This window comes from Bombus terrestris, chromosome 4, assembly GCF_910591885.1.
Source record: "Bombus terrestris chromosome 4, iyBomTerr1.2, whole genome shotgun sequence".
Taxonomy (NCBI): domain Eukaryota; kingdom Metazoa; phylum Arthropoda; class Insecta; order Hymenoptera; family Apidae; genus Bombus; species Bombus terrestris.
In genome coordinates this window covers 3,562,549-3,581,697 of record NC_063272.1, presented here as the reverse complement: position 1 = coordinate 3,581,697, position 19,149 = coordinate 3,562,549, and the positions used below count along the sequence as shown (strand labels likewise).

At 32.7% G+C, this 19,149-nt stretch overlaps 1 protein-coding gene and 1 long non-coding RNA gene across 9 annotated transcripts in view; one reads left to right on the top strand and one right to left on the bottom strand.

Annotated features, from left to right (window-relative positions):
• Positions 1 to 19,149, bottom strand: part of LOC100646289 (protein scalloped) — a 340,073-nt gene that overhangs the window by 35,755 nt on the left and 285,169 nt on the right. The gene's annotated exons all lie outside the window — the stretch shown is intronic.
• On the top strand, positions 10,106 to 14,697 carry LOC125384991. Its single transcript, XR_007223896.1, has 3 exons — positions 10,106 to 10,614; positions 11,238 to 11,331; positions 13,056 to 14,697. It is a non-coding gene; the product is annotated as an uncharacterized LOC125384991 (long non-coding RNA).

The following is a 19,149-nucleotide window of genomic DNA, read 5'->3' as shown; positions in this document are numbered from 1 at the left end:
CTCCGTGGCTTTATTATCGTTTAATATTTTATTTTGTTTTATTTTAACATTTTATTTAACACATCTTACGTATGTAAGAAATTGTAGTTGAATCTATCGATGTTCCTCTATACGTCTTGCTTTTTCCCTTTTTGCTAAGATACTCGCTATTTATAATACAATATAAAAATTTCAATCGATTAAATAACCGATCGCGATAGACGTGAGTAGGTAAGTACATATATGTACTTATGCGTATATGTAATATGTTTTTTAGAAGAAATGAAAAAAAGATAGATATCGACAAATTGAATACATGCATATTATAGGAAATGTTGCGAAAAGTAAAATGAGGAAAAGTGACAACACTGAATTTATAGAATTTTTAATCGGGAATTTAAAATTGGTCATTAGTGTTAAGTAACTTAACTCAAATCTAATTCATGATTCAACCATACCAGTTAAGGATTAATCTCATATTCAATTAATATGATAAACATAAAAGGAGTTTTCAAAAAACTATGCTCTTAATTAAAGAAAATTCAATAGAAATATTATCCCATTTGCTTTATAAACTCAAATCAATTAACCTGAAAAAGAGGAAACTTTCAAATGCGTCGAGATCAATTCCGCGCCCTTTCATGAATTCCACTAGTTGGCAAAGATTACACCTTCATCAGTAAGTTTTCATCAGTAACTAGTTTTTTTTCCGAAAGCTCGTCGTCTTTCTACATTGAACCTCGCCAAAAGTCTTAGTCTTTTATCATTTGAGTCGTTCAGAAGCCACAACTCCATCGTTTGAGAAAAGAAATGATATTACACACACAGTTTTTAAAATTTAAAATTTTTGAAATTTATCATTACTTGTGTTATATTTTGTGATAAATAAATTTATAAATATTATAGAAATTATATATAGCAAGCCATTTGCTCCTTCAGAGTTGAATATTAATCATATATTTACATAATGAAACTGGGAAAGTATTAACAATAAATAGAGTTAATTAGTTTGGCTTCTGAGACAGTTTTATTTAATGCGAACTACGTTTCTTGTTTGGATTGTATATCTTTATTGAAGAAATACATGAACAAGTTTTTCATTGTCACAGCAAAGTACAAACTCAAATGATGAGTGTATAAATAACTAAGAAATTAAAAAACTACAAATTTTCAGTTACGTTATTGCTGCGACAAATGAAAAATATATATGAGCAAGTTAATGTTTAGTATTAACTCTATAGATATAATTCTATAGAAACAAGATTATTTATTATTTGACGCGATATCAAGGAAAATGAGCGTCATGTAGAAATCTACAAAGAAAATAAGAAACGATGAAACAAAGATATTGTTTCATAGCAAAATCGGGGAAACTGTTGGACGCATATGAACTCGAATTAATTCGAGTGTAGGCTGCACCCAGTTTTTGAGGGCCGATGAAAACGCGGAAGGGTCTTTCGCTCGACAATGAGCGGACGTTCTATTTGCGCGTTTAAACGACTTTTTCTCTTTTTGTGTTGAATCGTGCCAGTGTTGATCGCTTTTTCCCCTCTCCCCCTTTTCGTTTTCCTTTTGTTCGATTTTTTCTCTGTTTTTCATAATGGAAATCGGTCGATTAAATCGAGTGGCACTCTTTTGCGTCCGTGTTCCCGAAATAATACAGTGATGTTATCACGGTTTATTGAACCGTGTGAAATCGTAAAAAAAATTCGATTGCTACCGCGCGCTTCCATGTATTTACGATTAAATATTTCACGTCGCACCCGTGCGTCGTTTGTTCCATGATTTCGATTCATCCGAGATTCGAGAGACAAGAATCGTTATTTCAATATTAGAAAAGTTGTGAAACGAATGCCTCGTTTTTTATATTACTGTGTTTGTCATCCTTTGATTTTGAATTGATGATTATCAATAATAATTGGGATTAACAATTATTATTGTTAGGATTAACAGTTATAAAAGGGGTCATGCGATTTAAAAGTGCACTTTAAAATTTATAAATTACTTATAGTTATGTTAAACCTATTCATTTTAAATCCAATTTAAACGTGTCTTTTTATTTTTAACAAATTTCTTAAGTATCTAATTTCTTCAATCTCCTTATTACTTATCATTAGACTGCAGGTTTTTATGCATTTATGAGAAATTCAAAGACAAAGAAGAGTACAGAATGCACGTAATATATAGAAATATATTAGATATTTAAAGTATAGTATATTTTACAATGTTTAATAAATGAAACTCTATTTTATATCCCCATCTAGTTATAAGTTCCATTTTGTAAATTATGTTTACAAAAATACTAATTTGCACAAATATCCGTAGTCTACTTATCGCTATATACAAGAATCGTTATTGCAATATGTATGATCTTTTGTCCTACGCGTAGCATACGCGTAGTATATATATGCATATAGAATCAACATGGCATTCTGAATACACAGTTTCAGATAGTTTTCGTGTTTTTGTAACGAAAGCAATAAAACTTGTGAAACGCTACAAACTTAAATTTGGAATAAGGCTAGAAAAAAGTTATAAACAAATTCTACTTAGTTAATTAATTTGTAATATAGGCGCAACAATGATTTTGCTATGATCGCTTGTAAACTGCAAATAATATCAAATTAGTAATATCAAAGTAAATTCATAATATTAATGATATAACTTAGAACTTGTAAAAGATTGTAAGACTATACTGTACTCTAAGACTACTTGCAAGTTACAAGTTGTAGGTTATATACTACTTATTCAAAATTGTACAATTTTGCATCAAATAGGAGTAAACTAAAGCAGTTAGAGAATTTGTAATTTGTAAAGCTTACTGTTTAAAAAAATTTCATCTCTTACACATATTATCAAACTTATTACTATGTGATGCAAAAGAATTTTATTTTTTAACCAAAATCTCTTTGGTTATCGGTAACCATTATCGATGGCAGATTTTTTTTGGTTAGTAGATAATGGTTATTCGTAACCAGACACTTAAGAATTCATGTTTTTTGATAATCTAATATTTTTAAAAGTCTTTAGAAAATTTATTGAATTTGAAGGAAGATTAACTTTCTTTCAAGTACACAACAATTACACAACAATTTTGAAAATAATATATTTTTGTCAGAACCAATACAAATGTTCCCTCTCTCTCTCTCTCTCTCTCTCTCTCTATATATATATATATATATATATATATATATATATATATATATATATTACATTATTTCAACATTGCTTCAGTATCTTATTCTATATCTTAACCTATACATATCTAGGACCAATATTGATAAATCGTGCGCAAAACAATTTAAAACCCATCTTATTGAATTAGTCTCGACATCACAATATATCAGAGAATCTCAACGAACGACAAAGGAGGAATTCTTTGGAGCAATGGTGTTTGCAGCAACGATCGAAATAAAGTTTTAAAAATATTATTTTATTATAATTTTAGAAAACGAAATCCTATTCTGCAAGAGCGATGCATAGACGTATGATGATAGACGCAATGAAGAATAGACTAGCAAAATAATAATATTTACATGGTGAAAAGTGTCTAGTACAGAGTTACTAATACTCATATTAGCAAGTTCCAATTTTAAACTTTCTTTTGATCACAGCTGTTTATCGAAACGAAGTGACGTGATTCTGGTTACTGCATGGTAAACGTTATTTCAATTACGACACGTTTGATGTCGTCTGGCGCCGGTTTTATGGGCACGGCCGTAAAGTCTTAACGGCTGTGAAATCTAAGCAACGATAAGGTGCCACATAGAATGCCATTTACTCGATTCAATCGGCTGGAAATCAATTCATCGTTCACCCCCGCCACCCTCCGTTTCTATTCTCTTTCGTTTGTTTTTGTTCCTACCTCTTAGATTACGTTTCATGATCGAATATCGCTTGTCATTTCCCGCTGAATTGTCCCATTGAGATTGCATCGATCGAGGCCATTTTTCAATCGGCCAATCGATTCATTTCCAACGTTTTCGATTCGCGAGAAAGTTTACGGATGTTCTTTAGTCGATGTATAGATACGAATGTTCGATGGAACAGGTGGATTTATTTTTTAGAAGAGTTTTTGATTCTTTGGATAGATTTGCGGAGAATATTATGGCTGGACTGAGATATATTTCTAGGTACCTTTAACCTGTTAATCGTGGAAGATGAATTGTCTTTTTATATATACATAATTACATTTTTGTTACAAATAAAATATATCATATTTATATTTCTAAAGATTAAAACTGCCATAATTAAAATTGTTTTCTCCCTACCGCTAATTTTTAATGTTATAATTGTGAAATTGTTACTTAAGGGACTAATCGATTGTGGAACTGGGATTTCTATTGAACGAAATTAAAATATGTTAATGTGGTTGTTTGGTTAGGAATTGGGTTTCTTTAATTGAAATTTATATTACGGGGGAAGCTGGTGACAAATAATAAGCAAAAATTTTAAATTAGACAACGATTTACTTTTTTCAAGAATTTCTATGTCTCTTTGAGTGGGATTGTCGTGAATTATTATGAGCGAATTGAGATATTATATTTTTAGATAAAGTGCAACATTTTATTGGAACTTTCGAAGAGAAACTTTTTCGAGAAATATTCAACGAAATTAAAGTGAATTATAAATGAATTAAGATGTATTTTTACGAAAACCGGATTTTTTTCACTGATTTTTGTGTCTTTCGGATACGAATTTGTATTATAAAAGATATTTAAAAGTTTGGTTCTCTATAGAAATACGAAAGAAAGACTAAAATACCAAAGATATCGAAGGTAAAATAGTATTGAAATGCTCTGAATCTAAATAGAGACAGAAATTAGATATCTTTTACGTATATTCTATACAGTCTCTTGTCCTTAAATTTCTCACAAATGCACAAAAATACTCAAGTCAAAAAATAGTTTTTCCACACTCCATGATTATTCCTCATACTTGACTTGGCTCAAGTCGTTCGTTCTTCCATTTCATTGGCCGATATCTTACGGACAACTCGAACATCCCCGAAGACGTCTCGAATAGAGTGATGGTGGTTGTTGGCAAAGGAGAGGAAGCGGACATCGTAAGAGAGATGGCGAGAGGGTGGCATGGCAAAGGGGAAAACAGGCGGGGGAAGGTTACGGAGAACTCTGAAGCATCGGAAGGAAAATATTCGAGATTCCAGGCGAACCGCGTGATGACTCAATTTCGCAAAGACCGTTAAATGGCCCGCTATGAACCGCGCGCCGCTACTGGTCGCGTTCCTCCTCTGTTTTTGAAGGCCGAACATTCTTCGAACGGGGGTTGCTCGCATCGAATTGGATCCGCATGGAAAACCATGTTACAAAGGAGCTACTTCGAGTTTATTTGTCTTTTCTCGGGTTTGATGTATTGAAACGATCATTTTCTTGAGATCTCCGTTTAGATTTGACCAATTTTTCAGCGAATAGCTTGTCGAGAATATTTAGAAACTTCTATTCCTCGAAGTTAATTCTTTGTTTAATATTTACATACACTAATATTTTAACTGTCGCAATGATCATAAATATTTGGTTTCTTCTGGCTGGAAATGTCCTATCCTTGAATAGAATAGCGATTTAAGTGTCAATGAATGTATTTTTTTGGGAAGCCGTACCTCTTCGCTGTCTTTTTGCTTAGAAACAACATATAATTTATGTGACCCACATAGTTGAAGTTTGCATTAAAGTTCATGTGAATCATACGCTGATTCATACTTTCCTTGATTATTGCAAATCACAGTGTCTGAGAATCAATTGTTCATACTCGCGGCTATTGTAGTGGATCCTCCGTGCATTATATTACGTTGTGCTTCTCATGGCAGGCAACGTGTTAAAGTGCGTTTAGGTGGGTTTAAATTAAGCAAGCGAATGCTCGTTCTTTCTCCACTTTAGTAAAATAAAAGTGCAAACGAACATTCTTTTGTCGTTTGACGACTATTCACTGAATCGTAGATCGAACATCCAAATACTTTATATAAGAATGCATTTATAGTTATAATTTCTTCATTAGATATCGTTATCACGAGTCCGAGTAAGTAGGTATACGAGTGTACAATCAGTCGTAAAAGTCTAAAATATTATAGCAAAGATAAATTAAAACATAAGTTAACTTCACGAAATTTCTTGACGCATTAAGACATATATTATTCATGCGTAATACAATTTATTCAATTTCATTGTTATTAAGAGAAAAGAAATAACAAAGTATAAAATGCAATATCACAAAAATTAAATACACTTGTTATATCTACAAGAAATTATACAAACAATAGGTTTAATATTATATTAATGACTTGTAGATCCCACCTTCCTTAAATAAGTTAAATAAATTGGAGGTTTTGTAATATCTGACAAGCTTTATCCTAAGAATTTTGTGAGTTAAATTAAATTTTTTCCTTTTTTCCATTCCCTTTAGAAATACATTAATAATAATTACGCTTGTCATCTAGTTACTTTCATATAAATTTGATAGTAATCAATAATGTGGTAGAATTTTATATATTTACAGTGGTAAATATATACCATTTCTATATAAAAAATTGCTTATAAGCTGTAATTTAATCTATTGTTATTTAAATTATATTGAATATACTTTACGAAATTAATTCTACAAGTATAGTATTTGATTTAAAATATTTAAAAAATTGTGTATTTCTTGCAAAATCAACGATAAATTGGGTACGCTTTTGGCTAAAAATATAGGTTAGCTATAAAGAAACTTGAGTTTCAAAGCGTTGAAATCCAATAAAAAGAGACTACAGAGTGGACTATTTCCCTAGAGAAATTTCAGGCTATTTCACCGTCTATCTGCAATCGAATGAAACATTGATCTTGAATATAAATGATAAAAACACGAAGTTACAAAAATAGTGGCGGTGGGATATTCTAGCCGAATCCATAATCCGTTACTCTTTCTTTTTTATTTATATATTATTAAGAATGATTATCTCCCTCTTTAATGAATTAAGTATATGTTCAGTTATATAAAAAAAGCAGCCATCTACTCTAAAATAAAGTGTAATAGTAAACTAAATTCTATTGGAATTTTTCGCGATATCACGGAAAGTAAAGCCGAGTGACGGTAACATGCATAGAGAAAAGTTATTCCGAATACTGACCCTGACGATATCAAAACCGGTGACATCTATCCTGCTGTAAATAATTACCTAAAATAATTTTTAACAATAATATTTCAAGGTTCAGGGTCATTTCAAGGTCATAGTGTCGTAGATAGGTTCTTCAACTTGTCTTAACATCAGGGACATACATGTTCCACTCAAAAAAGGTATTGAAACTCATATATCCCAATTTTCAAAATTGGTGCATAAATATCCCTTAGTTAGCATAATTGATTTCTTAAAGAAAAAAAAAAAACAAAAAAACCGGTAGAGAAATGGCGAATTTAAGGATTGAAGTACAATGTTGCATACATAGATATACGCAACATCGAGCATGAAGAAATTAAATCTGCTTTAGATATCAACAACAATACAAAAACGTTTAAAAAATCCTTTTTTCCCAAAGAATCTTTTAAGGGACGATTCGATGGAATATAATGGGCGTCGCAGGACGTAGGACGTAGACGAGATCGACAAGATCCACACTCAATACACTATCCATGAACAGTTTCAGTGGGGAAAGTTACGATCAGAGAGTGAAAGAGAAGATACAAAATATATACAGAGATAGAGAGAGAGGAGCAGATGCGCGACGCGACGAGCAATCAACGTAAATCACTTGGCTGATGCTCAATTTAACAAGAAAGGCCATTATGATCGCGAACTCGAAGTAACGAGCACGAAGAGAGTGCTGTCCCTGTTCCTCTCTGGTTATCCTACCGTTGGCTCTCGCAGAAATCCGCCGGGAACAGCGTGCAAAGTACAGTTTATTGCAAGAAGACTCGTTACGCCCGTATGTGTAAACGCTTTGTATAAACGTTCCACAGTACTTCGAAAAGAGACATCTCACGATCGAAACTCAATTTGTCAATTTTCCTTATTTATTTACTAGATTGTTTAAAGATCTCACAGTGTTTTTGACAGTTGGTACATTCTTCATTGTATTTGGTATGGGTTAATAATTAGAAGCAATAGTTAGTTTTTATGGAACAGCCTATAAATTTCAACTACCTTTAAAAAAATGTAGCAATAATAAATGTTAGGATTTACTATATATAGACTACTATGTACATGAAAAACTTTTGACAAAGTAGATTGAATGACAGAGGTGAAGAAAATAACGAAATTAATATTAATGCTAATTATGAGAAAATTTCTTAATTTTTTGACTTTCATGTTACTTCATGATTTAACTAAAAGCAAAATATTATTACAGCATTATTTGCCTGTTGAATAATTTCTCAAATAGTAATCAAAATTTATAACTTATAACCATAAACCCTATAATAGATGAAACAACAAAAACTACAATAGCCCGCAAAAAATATTCGAACATTCTTAAAGGCTTTCTATGCATATTTTGATTATAAAAAATATTTTGAAATTTCGTTAGAGTACGACTATCCTGATTATATTCGTGCAGTTTGAAACGGATTTGAAAATGTATATACAAGTTACAAGATATTTGTTGGAAATATACATCTCGTAAGGATCACTAACTTACACAGTCAGTTATTCATTATGCTAATAAGTCACATTTTTAGCACTAATGGTATGTATAAAAGTGCTAGTTACTAATTTTTCATCAATTATAAGTGTATATTTGTAATCAAAGTTTTGTACCTTCTGCATACATTTTCGGATTGGTTTCAAATTTTAATATTATAATCGAGATAGCCGTATCTTGCTATTACTAATGAAATTTCAGAAAGTTTCGTATAACGCATATAATACATTCATAAAATTTCTCTATGGTAAATGTTCGAATAATTTCGTAAACGACTATATACGTACATATGCAAAACCCATGAAGACATTTCATGTCTGCGAATTGTACTCCAAAACAACACAATTGCGAATCATCTATTTTCATTGGAATTCTCGCTTTTTCCTCCGGAACACAATAATAGCTGGGACTTGATACGAGAAGTATATCTTAACTGCGATTAATTACTGAATTAACCAAAGAGGAAAAACGAAAGATGCAGATAAAAAATGAGTAAAACAACGAGAATCGGGATTCTGCTCGTTCTCCATCTATTCGCTACCAACCCGTCTAAGGAATATAGTACTTAGCCTTGAGTTTTACTACGCGTTAAGTGTATTATATTTTCGCAACAATCAGTGAAACGCATTTTTCGAAAGAGATAAAGAGGTGGAACAGGCACCTATGTAGATTGTCTGATAACAACACGTGAACAAATAGAATAGGATGAACGACAAGATTTATCAAAGCTGTGGTATGAGAAACCGAAATAGAAAAGCGTTTATAATAGATTTTTGTTTTTTACGGAACTGTTGAAAGAGAAGTAATTCATATGTAGTGAGAGACAAAAGTATTTGAATAGTTGGAGCGTAGAAATAGAAAAGTAAAACTTTCTCTATTAAAAATATGCAAATGTAATTAAATATTTAAATGAACAATGGCTACAAGAAGTATTGGCACATATCCTTATTATCCAATAAAGCCTTTTTTTAGTAGGTTCTACATTTTTCTAAAAAAAGATTGTTCTACTAACGAATTTTGGATGTTTCTTCTTAATTTTCTTCGGTATTCAAATAATTTGTCCGGGTATTGCATCGTTTGATAGAAACTTTTACAATAGTAAATAAACTACGAACTATTTGAACAACCTAAAGCATAACTTAAGCCCATCGTCAAGAATTAGCCAAAAAATAGCCAAAAATGGCTTTCGTATTCTGCAATTTTTTTTAATATTCAGCTAAGAGCAATATTCGTTCCAACACCCTATTATTTGACAGAAATATATAATAATAAGTATCTGCGAGCATTGCTAATGATCTAATACATATTGAACTTAATCCCATCGTTAATAATTACCCAAGAACCACTCAAAAATGTCAGTTTTAGACGAGTACATGTACTCTCTTAACCTTCGATAACTGAACGACTTCCATGATCGTCGCGACCGTCGCGTCGACCAGGCAAAACATTAACGCTGAAACGCTAATTAGTTTGACGGAGTAATAAGTAGGTCGAGGGTGTGCTTAAAGAGATAATTAATTAGTAGGTAGGGCTTACAGCGAGCATTCTTGGCAATCCACTTTCAATTAGCCGTCCCTCTCGAAGAGAACCGCCAAGTGCATAGCCAGTGTTACGCTGTGTTGGTCCCTGGTTAAAGGCACACGGATCAGTGATCTTGGTGCTTGGCCTTCCGTTGACGGAAGGGATCGCTTTTGACATGTCGAGGATCCCAGCGTTGCAGTGGTCCTCCGGGCTATTCCGGACTTCACCACCGAGTACCGTCGTTAATCGATGTTCTGCAAACAGTGGTTCTATGCCAGCGCTCCTCCAACCCGTCCAAGTGCGTTTAAGCTCGTTTAGTCAATTAGTAATCGTCGAGCAATCCGATTGAGTCGAGGGATACTCGAAAACCGGCCTTCAAGCTCCTTTCACACCGCCCGCGGCCGCGGCCGCGCCTCTTTAAATACTTCAAAAAAGCTTTTCCTCCGCTGCGAAGTTTGATCTAATGACGCAATTCATGCGAAAGGTGGTGAGTGTTGAATTTGTAGAACGGTTGCATGTTGATTAGGATATGGTAGATCATGGATTCTAAACATCCCTATTGCACGTGTATATACACGTGTATATGCCTGATAAACGAATCCAAGTTTTAATCTGTGTAGTTTTTCGTATACAGGTGGGCATGTGTTTCTGTCACACGTGTATGAGTACGTGTATCTAAATTCACAAACATTCTGTTGAACAGTCAAACATGAAATGGCCTTAAACGTGGTTTAACATTTATTTGTTCTCAGAAATCGGCGAATTGACGAGACGAAAAACATGTGAACTTGATTAACTAATTTCATGACCAGGCTGACTATCCGTGTATTTTATTACCATATTCATGTACACGTATATTAAGAATACCGATCTAATTACGATATAATGTTAAGTGTATTTTTATATACGTAAATATATATAGATATAACAGATATATGTAACTTTTGTAACATTGCATTTTATATTTTATCGCCTTTTTTGTATAAATAAGAAATGGAAATAAGAAATTGAAAGCGCTAACGGAAAGATAGTGCTAACGGTTTTACTATTATGTTTTGTATTTTATTGTAAGTGATATATGTAGACTTTTCCAACTGACTGTATTTTTAGTAAGAACCCAAGATGTTGTCATGATGGCCGATGCATTCGCGGCAAAACAAAGTATTCGGACACGACGCAAGTGAGTCGTCAAGCAGCTGATCCGGTAAGACCATTCAGCAAGAAATACCATGCCACTAACACAAAGCTTCACAATCGTTTGATACACCGAAAGCTGCATCCTCCTCCCTGTTTGATGGGCGTGTATACCCGTCGTCTTTTCGTAGACGAGAGGGCGAGGAGAAGATAGAAGTCGATAAGTGTCCTTGCGCCAGAAGGAGGATCCTCTCGCATCTTGACACGGTGACCCCCACCCCGTTCTTCAAAGCCCCATTGCAAAACCCCTACCAACTCTCCACATAGCCAGTCCTCTCTTCTTCTTATCATCCCTGCCCGCCATTCCATCCATCTTCCTTTCTTTCCATTTTCTTCGCTGCTATGCCACTACCAGAGAGACCATCATCCTCTCTCTCTCTAGATCGCTATCACTACACACTCTCTCACACACACACACATACACACACACAAACAGGGAGTATTCTCTCTACAGAGGTAGTAGTAGAGCTAGGAGGATCCAGCGTCGTGGCACACCATACCAGAAACCCCTTGCTCGCTCCCTTTCCGGGACCATCCCCGTCCCCCAAAACCCGCGCCTCGTGCTCTGTTCACTAATTGCACATTCTTCGCATAGTTTCGCCACCCTCCGCCCATCCCCAATCCCCATCCACGCCAAGGACGGACGCGAAGGGGGATTGTAAGCCCTCGACACATACAACCACTCTCTCTGTCTTTCTATCTATCTCGCTCTAGTTTCCGACGGTTCTGCGCCGGATCGTCTCCCTTTAACCTTCGACGCTTTTCAGTGACTGTCTTTGTCGCTCACATGGACTCATATGTTCATAGCACGTACTATATCGTGGAATGTGTCCTTTTTGCTCGATGGTAGTATCTCTCTTGCTTCATCCTCCTTTCACGGATACCCTCGTTCGAGCATCCCCCATACTTTTGTGCCGCTAACTCAGTGAGTCCACGCTTCCCGGAAATCACGTGTGTGAAACTGAGACTGTGTGTTTTGTGTCACCAAGTATGGTGAGCGTTCATATACAGGAGAGGTGAAGGCTAAAGGAATAAGTGGTGGGAGAGAGATACGATTATGGGGCGATTTTTATGTTGTGATTCTTTGGAATAATCAAAAATAATATAAGAACGCGGTTTCTCAATTGTCAATAGATCTTTATGCCAATTCTTTGAAATATTACAGATTTATTTTGAAAGTAAAATAAGAACACATTTCTTGAGTGCGTATATTTATGCATTTATTGGCAATTTAAAAATGCAAAGATGCATGCAAAATTATATAAAAAAAGAGTTAAATAAAAAAAATAAACAACATTACTTTGAGTAACAATGGATAACCTGCAAAGTTAAATAATAATTCTAATATGCGGTGGATGGAATAAATAACATTCCTTTCTTCAATCATGTTGACATAAAAATGTGAAATTGCATAACATCCACAGCCTAATTATTGCTATCAAGATATTGTAAAAACCCTTTTCGACCGATGCTGAAAATGTTTTTTTTTTGTTTAGAAAATTTAAGATATTCGTTATCTTTTTTTTCATTTAAAACAATTATTTATAATTGAATTTTAAGGCGGAAAGTTGTTAGGTATTAATGATGGGATTAAGGTAAATAATAAGAAGTTCGTAGCGTTTTTATTATGCATTTCTATCAAATAATGAAATAGTGCTCTTAGTTAGATATTAAAATTAATTCAGAAGAAGACATCGAAACTTCGCTAATAAATCATATTTTTACTTTTTTCAGTGAAACAATGGCGAACTTGAGATATCCGATAAATTTTGAATCGTAACTGGAATATTGGAATTGTTGAAGAAGTTGTTTTTCCAAGAAACTCTGTATCGTAGTTGAAATGTTCATTCTGTCTGAAATGTTCATTTGTTGCATTCATTGAATATGATATAGTCTTATTGTTATTGATCTTTACGAAACATAGTTGAAAGATTTGCAAGAACAATTATCCCATAAAGGCAATAATAAAATGCCGATTTTGACGAACCCTTGCAAATTCACAGTGCAGCCAAAAATGTCCGAATCATATCTTTCTGTATGGCAATCATCCACATTTAGGGAGTAAACGCAGGCCTTAAAGGTGGAATTGAAAATACATGTTTTCGGATACATCCTAGAAAACTATCAGAAATAGAGGAATTGTGTCAATGGACGAATTTTGTGCTTTGAACGGCGAACATGCTTGTGTAAACAGATTTTTAAAAATTAACAAATCATTGCAATGTTAATGGAATTTCAAAATGTTTCACATTCATACGAGCAAACATAAGGCGATTACTTATGAAAAAATGAGAAGAAAAAATGGAGTCAAATTTTTTCACACGATGTTTCGTTCTAGAGAAAATCAAATTCGAAACTCTATCGAGTATATTTGAACATGATTGATTTCAGACTGACCAGGAGTAAATAGTAAATAGGAGGTTCTTCTATAGGAGCTTCGTGCGAAAATAAGTTAAAAATATAAAATACAATTTTTTTACAAGATATTTCTGAGAAAAATAAATAAAAAGATTTATCATACATCTGTACCAGGCTAATTCTTAACTAAATATGTTCAAACTAAATATTTTTTTGGACATGAAGTATAAACTTTAAATGGAAAAATTTTACTCCACATTGTGATTTATTTTCATATGCAGAATAACTTTCTGCTGATTGTTTACTCATATCCAGTTGGTAATTAGCAAAATTCAATGACAAATCCGTTAACTAGATTGTCTCGAAAATTAAGTCTCCGACGAAAAATAGTTTTCCTATGCTTTTCTCATTTTCCTGTAAGAAGTTACCTCATGCCCTTTTGTACATGTTATTCGGGCAGACCTTGTATTTTCATGAAATATCTGTATAAATGTTGAAATTTTTTTCACTGTACGTCTATGGAACTCTTATTTCAGCGTAGAGAAACCGTAGACGGTTTAATCGACGGAAAAGCGGCAGGTTTCAAAATGGCGCCGCCATCCCACAGACGATCAGAGATTGAATGGGGGGCCGTGGAAAGGTAAAGGCGTCAGGATAAGTTGTGGCTGTAACCGGAAAATAAATTTTCTCTCGGTAAAGCTTGCTGACGCGAGACCAGACACGTTCGCTTGTCGTTGAATCTGCACGCTTTTCTCACGTACAACCCTATAAAACTTCGTACACCGATTCACGCCAATACACGCTTGCCACTTTGGTCCCTTTTTTTCAAACGGTGTCTGTATTTCAAGATGGATTGGGTAATCGTTTGCTCTAAATCAAAATTAAATACAGAAGAAGCACAATTACATTTTGGAATATGTAATTGTAATTATTATACATTCTAGTCACAGTATGGTACGTATATGTGGATATCTTTTAAATCCTTTAAAATTTTTAAATAATGATTGAATTTGGTGAAAGTGAGACCTATATTGAGATTATAATAATTTTTAGTTTATTACTATTGAGTATGAACAATTTTTTATTATTTATAGAAAGTTCATCTGTGAAATGATTCCTGATAGGAACATAATTATTAATTTATTCAAACAATGTTAATGAAGATATTTATAGTACATAAAAATAATTAGTAGTAAAGATGCAATAATATAGAGCAAAGTATGATTATCCATAAAAAGATTAATCAAATACAAATATATGAAATTAAAGATATAAAGGTCAAATATGAAATTTGTTCAAACCAGGCTTTGTTTTCTAGAAAATCGATATTAAATCGATATTAAATATTAATGGTAATGAAATATGTGTACATGTATCGAATAATAATTTTGTATGAATACATTTAAAAATTCTGATCGGTTAATCGTTTCTTCGACACTTTAAATTAATTTTCACACTACAAACGTAAATGTACGTACAAAAACCTGCTCCTACATTATATTTTCGCAACTCTTATCTTTAATCGTCTATCTTTAAATTTAACTGCGATACGATAACCAAAAATAAACCAAATCGCTAATTGGACGATTTTTAAATTATCGAAAAGAAAGAAAAATAGGTGAAAAGCCTGATAACGCGAGGAATACGATTTGAAACCATGGCAAAAGATGAGCCTGCGCGATTATTTAACATTTAATCAAGCACAATACATTTACGATGTATATTTCAGCAACGCGACGTTTATTTAAACGACGAGCAGTATTTAAATAAAATGTTTGCAAATAAATTCGGCCTGTACATGATAACACGTACTTTCTATGGAATATGGCATATATATTTCTCTTGTTCTGCGTAATTTTTGTGACGTATAATAATTCTGAAAAATATTCGGTGCTTTCTTATTTTTGACAGGGTTTCAGTTACAAAATTATGAACAAATCGAATTTAAATTAGCGAATGATTTTGTTGTTTATTATCGTCTCAGTGATGTATAATAGAGTATGTATTGTAACACAATGATTCATTTTTACAAACCAGTAGCCGTTTGTATTTGTCAAAACTTGTACACATTTCGTCGCTTGAGAATCCTTTAAGAATCACTAATAAATTCTATATCTTATTATAACATTTAAATTCGTTATAATACAGGTATTGTTGCCGTTTTCATAAAATTTATAATTAAATATGACATTTAGCTCCTCGAGTCAGGCACAGTAAGTATTTGTTTTCAAACTTAGCGTTTAAATAGTTTGCAGAAATTCATGATATATAATTCTCTTGCAATTTAAAGAAAGATAATACAAAAAATACAATGTAAAATATATTCACTGCCAAAAATGAATTTTTCAAACAATCTAGTAAATAATATCTTTGAACTTCTGAACTATATTTTCGTTATTTTATGTTCATTATGAAGCCATTTAATAAATACAATTTTGGTTGCACAACTTGTTTCATAAATTTAAAGTTATAGATCCAAAACCTTAAGTGTGTATATGGTTTTGTCATGTTATATGTAAGCACATCGTGTTTGCATTATATTCTGTCGTGTTTTTTAAATATGTGTTTTTTAAACATTTTGGTAAAATTTACACGTTACTACAGATTGGCCAAAATATACTTATGAGTGGTAGTATATACGCGGGCGATTTTATTCGATTGCGGTGATTTTATGGAGGACACAGGAAACGAGATTCGTTCACGGGAAGTTTCCAAACTCGCCGAACGAACACGCGTTGCACTCTCTGTTCATTCATTTTCCTCTATTTTTTTTATCTCTATCTTTTTTCCCTTTGTTTTCTCTTTTTTTCTTTGCGCGTTTGTTAAATAAAAAGAGAAAACGGTTTGTATATATGAAGGATAGTTTAAACGTTAAAATCAATTTTTTGCAGCAAATCGTGCGTGATGTGGATGTGATTTTTTTGTAATGTATTAAACTGTCAAGTTGCTCTCTGTTATCCTCTTTTTGCTTACGGATTTCAATATAAATCCTACCTAAAGTATTTGTAAATTCATTCTAAAATTTTATGACATTTGTTATTTTCAATAAAACTTTAATTCATTATAAATATTTAATATAAATTATGAATTTGAAAAAAACATTATAAACAATATTAACATTTTCTTTTTTTAAGTAAATAATTTATAAAAATATCAATTGTTATAATAGTTTTAGATCCTTGATCGTTACACAGCTTTGTGGATTTATCACTTATTTTCGAAAGACTTTAATCTAGAATCTTGTTCTTTTTTCTACTTAACCCCAACTATGTTACATCGAGCTATACTACTATATTTTACCGATAAATTAATATCATACATTATCAATTGTATATTAATTTGTATATTAAAGCAATAAACAATAACTCGTTAAGAGGCTGCGGATTTTTCTACATTTGCGAAAACTTTAAGCGTTCGAAAATTCGAAGAATATAATATAATATAATACGTAAAAGTATATAAAGTATCCAAAGTGCACTTAGTATTTGTTATAGTATTTAATATCTAGGTAAAACAAATTTTTGATCCCTTTTTTAAATATATTCGTAAAAACATGTATTTGCAGAGATATCTGCACTGTACTTATCATTTTGTATCCAACTGATCTTCGTATCTTAATATCTAAACATTTTTTTATTTTTACGTCAGAAACATAGTTTCCAACATTCTACGCCTTCATTTTCTCACTTCTTTCCCTTCTATCTTCAAAAATATCAAAATTTCCCTGAAAATAAACTCTTTCAAAATAAATGGCGTCCCTTTGCGAGGTTGGCCCGCTTGTTTCCAAAAGCTGCGGATGGTTGTTCGCGATCGAGCTAGACGGCTCGTAAAAGATGATCGTAAAATGAAAAGGGATTAAAGGCAAACGGCCGGGTTTCACTAGCGAGAAGGGTAGCCGAAAGAGAGATAGATAGATAGATAGAGAGAGTGGGGGGAGGGGGCGGAGGGGGGAGGGAGAGAGAGAAAGAGAGAGAGAGACTGGTTGAAGGAAGGGCGAAAACCAAGGAGTGTATATCTCCGGATTTACGAGCACGATAAACGGGATTATACGCCTTCCGTAAACCTTGAAACGATCTTTCGAGTAAGCGCATAGTTTGCGTAAGGCTGCTATTTCTCTCCGTCTCCATCCTCCTTTTCGCTTCGTGTTGTCTTTGATTTCGTTTCCGACGCTACGCTTCCTCCGAACGACCTTTCTCATCTGTTTCCAACCGATATTTGATTTCATCTCCTTTCTCTTCATTTTCTTCTTCATATTTCATTATTCACGTGTAGTTTCTCTTTTAGAATCTTTTGTCTTGTGATTGATTTTTAGTTATTTTTTGTTGTTTTATGTTTTGATTTTGAAGGAGATTTAAGATGGATTGAGAAATTTAAAGAGAGGAGGCTGAGTAAAGGTGAATTTAGTTGGATAATGTATTTTTAGGAGCTAATTTTAGAATACTTGAATCTATATTTGGTAACACTGCACATTACACAAGTAGTAGGCCTTCAGGTTTTGTTCAACCTCTTCGGTACAGGGCTTGTGTGCCGCGTAATGTCACTTGACGGGAACCGGAATATTTATTAAAATTGAGTGAAATTTAATAACTATTTAAGTTTAAAAAATTGTACAAGAGTTGGCAAGTTACAGATTTATAATCAAGTGACTAGAACGGTTAAATAGGAAGACATAAACAAATGTTTTCAGGTGAAATAATAATTATTTGCAGATTAGATGAAACGTTGATCCTCTTAATTAAACGATGTATGCATGTACTTGTAGCTTGTAATTCATTGAATAATTTCAGTGTCCAATTATTCCGTTTTTCATTGTTGTATAATTATTTGTTTTATCTTTATAGAGATGAGCGTATAAATAAGCAGGTGGTTAATGCTAAATCCAACTAATTTTATTATGGAAAGTTTTATTTCTATTTTTCCCTAGTAGTCTGAATCATTACATTTTGTATGATATTGCAGGAGGTATCGCAATACTTATGAATGAGAATATACGTTAATAGTAAAAATAACTTGTTTGAATTTTTACTTTCTCATCGTTATCTATGTTTACTATTTATCTTTTTTTTATCTAGTTCAGTTTATATACCTATAAGCAAGTGGAAATATCCCTTGAATCCCTTGAATTAGGGATATGGAATTTTAAGCCCTTCTTTATAAAGAGAAAAGTATCGAGAATGTTAAAGAAGATATTTTTTGCATGAAAGAAGCCTTTATGGAGAGCAATCTTCATTTTCAGAATCTTTAATTTAAGATTAAATTTAAAAAAAGAAGAAATAAGAAATTAATTGCAAGCGTTACAAGTATTTTTGAACTCTTAAGTTGTAATTCAAACTCTATACGTCTTGATGAACATCAACAAAATTTCAGACTAGAAGTTTACCTCCAAAAAGTTATTAATTAAAATTGCTTCTACAAACAGTTCGTTATTTCCAATCCTTCTATTCGTAAATTACAAAGTAACCTATAATTA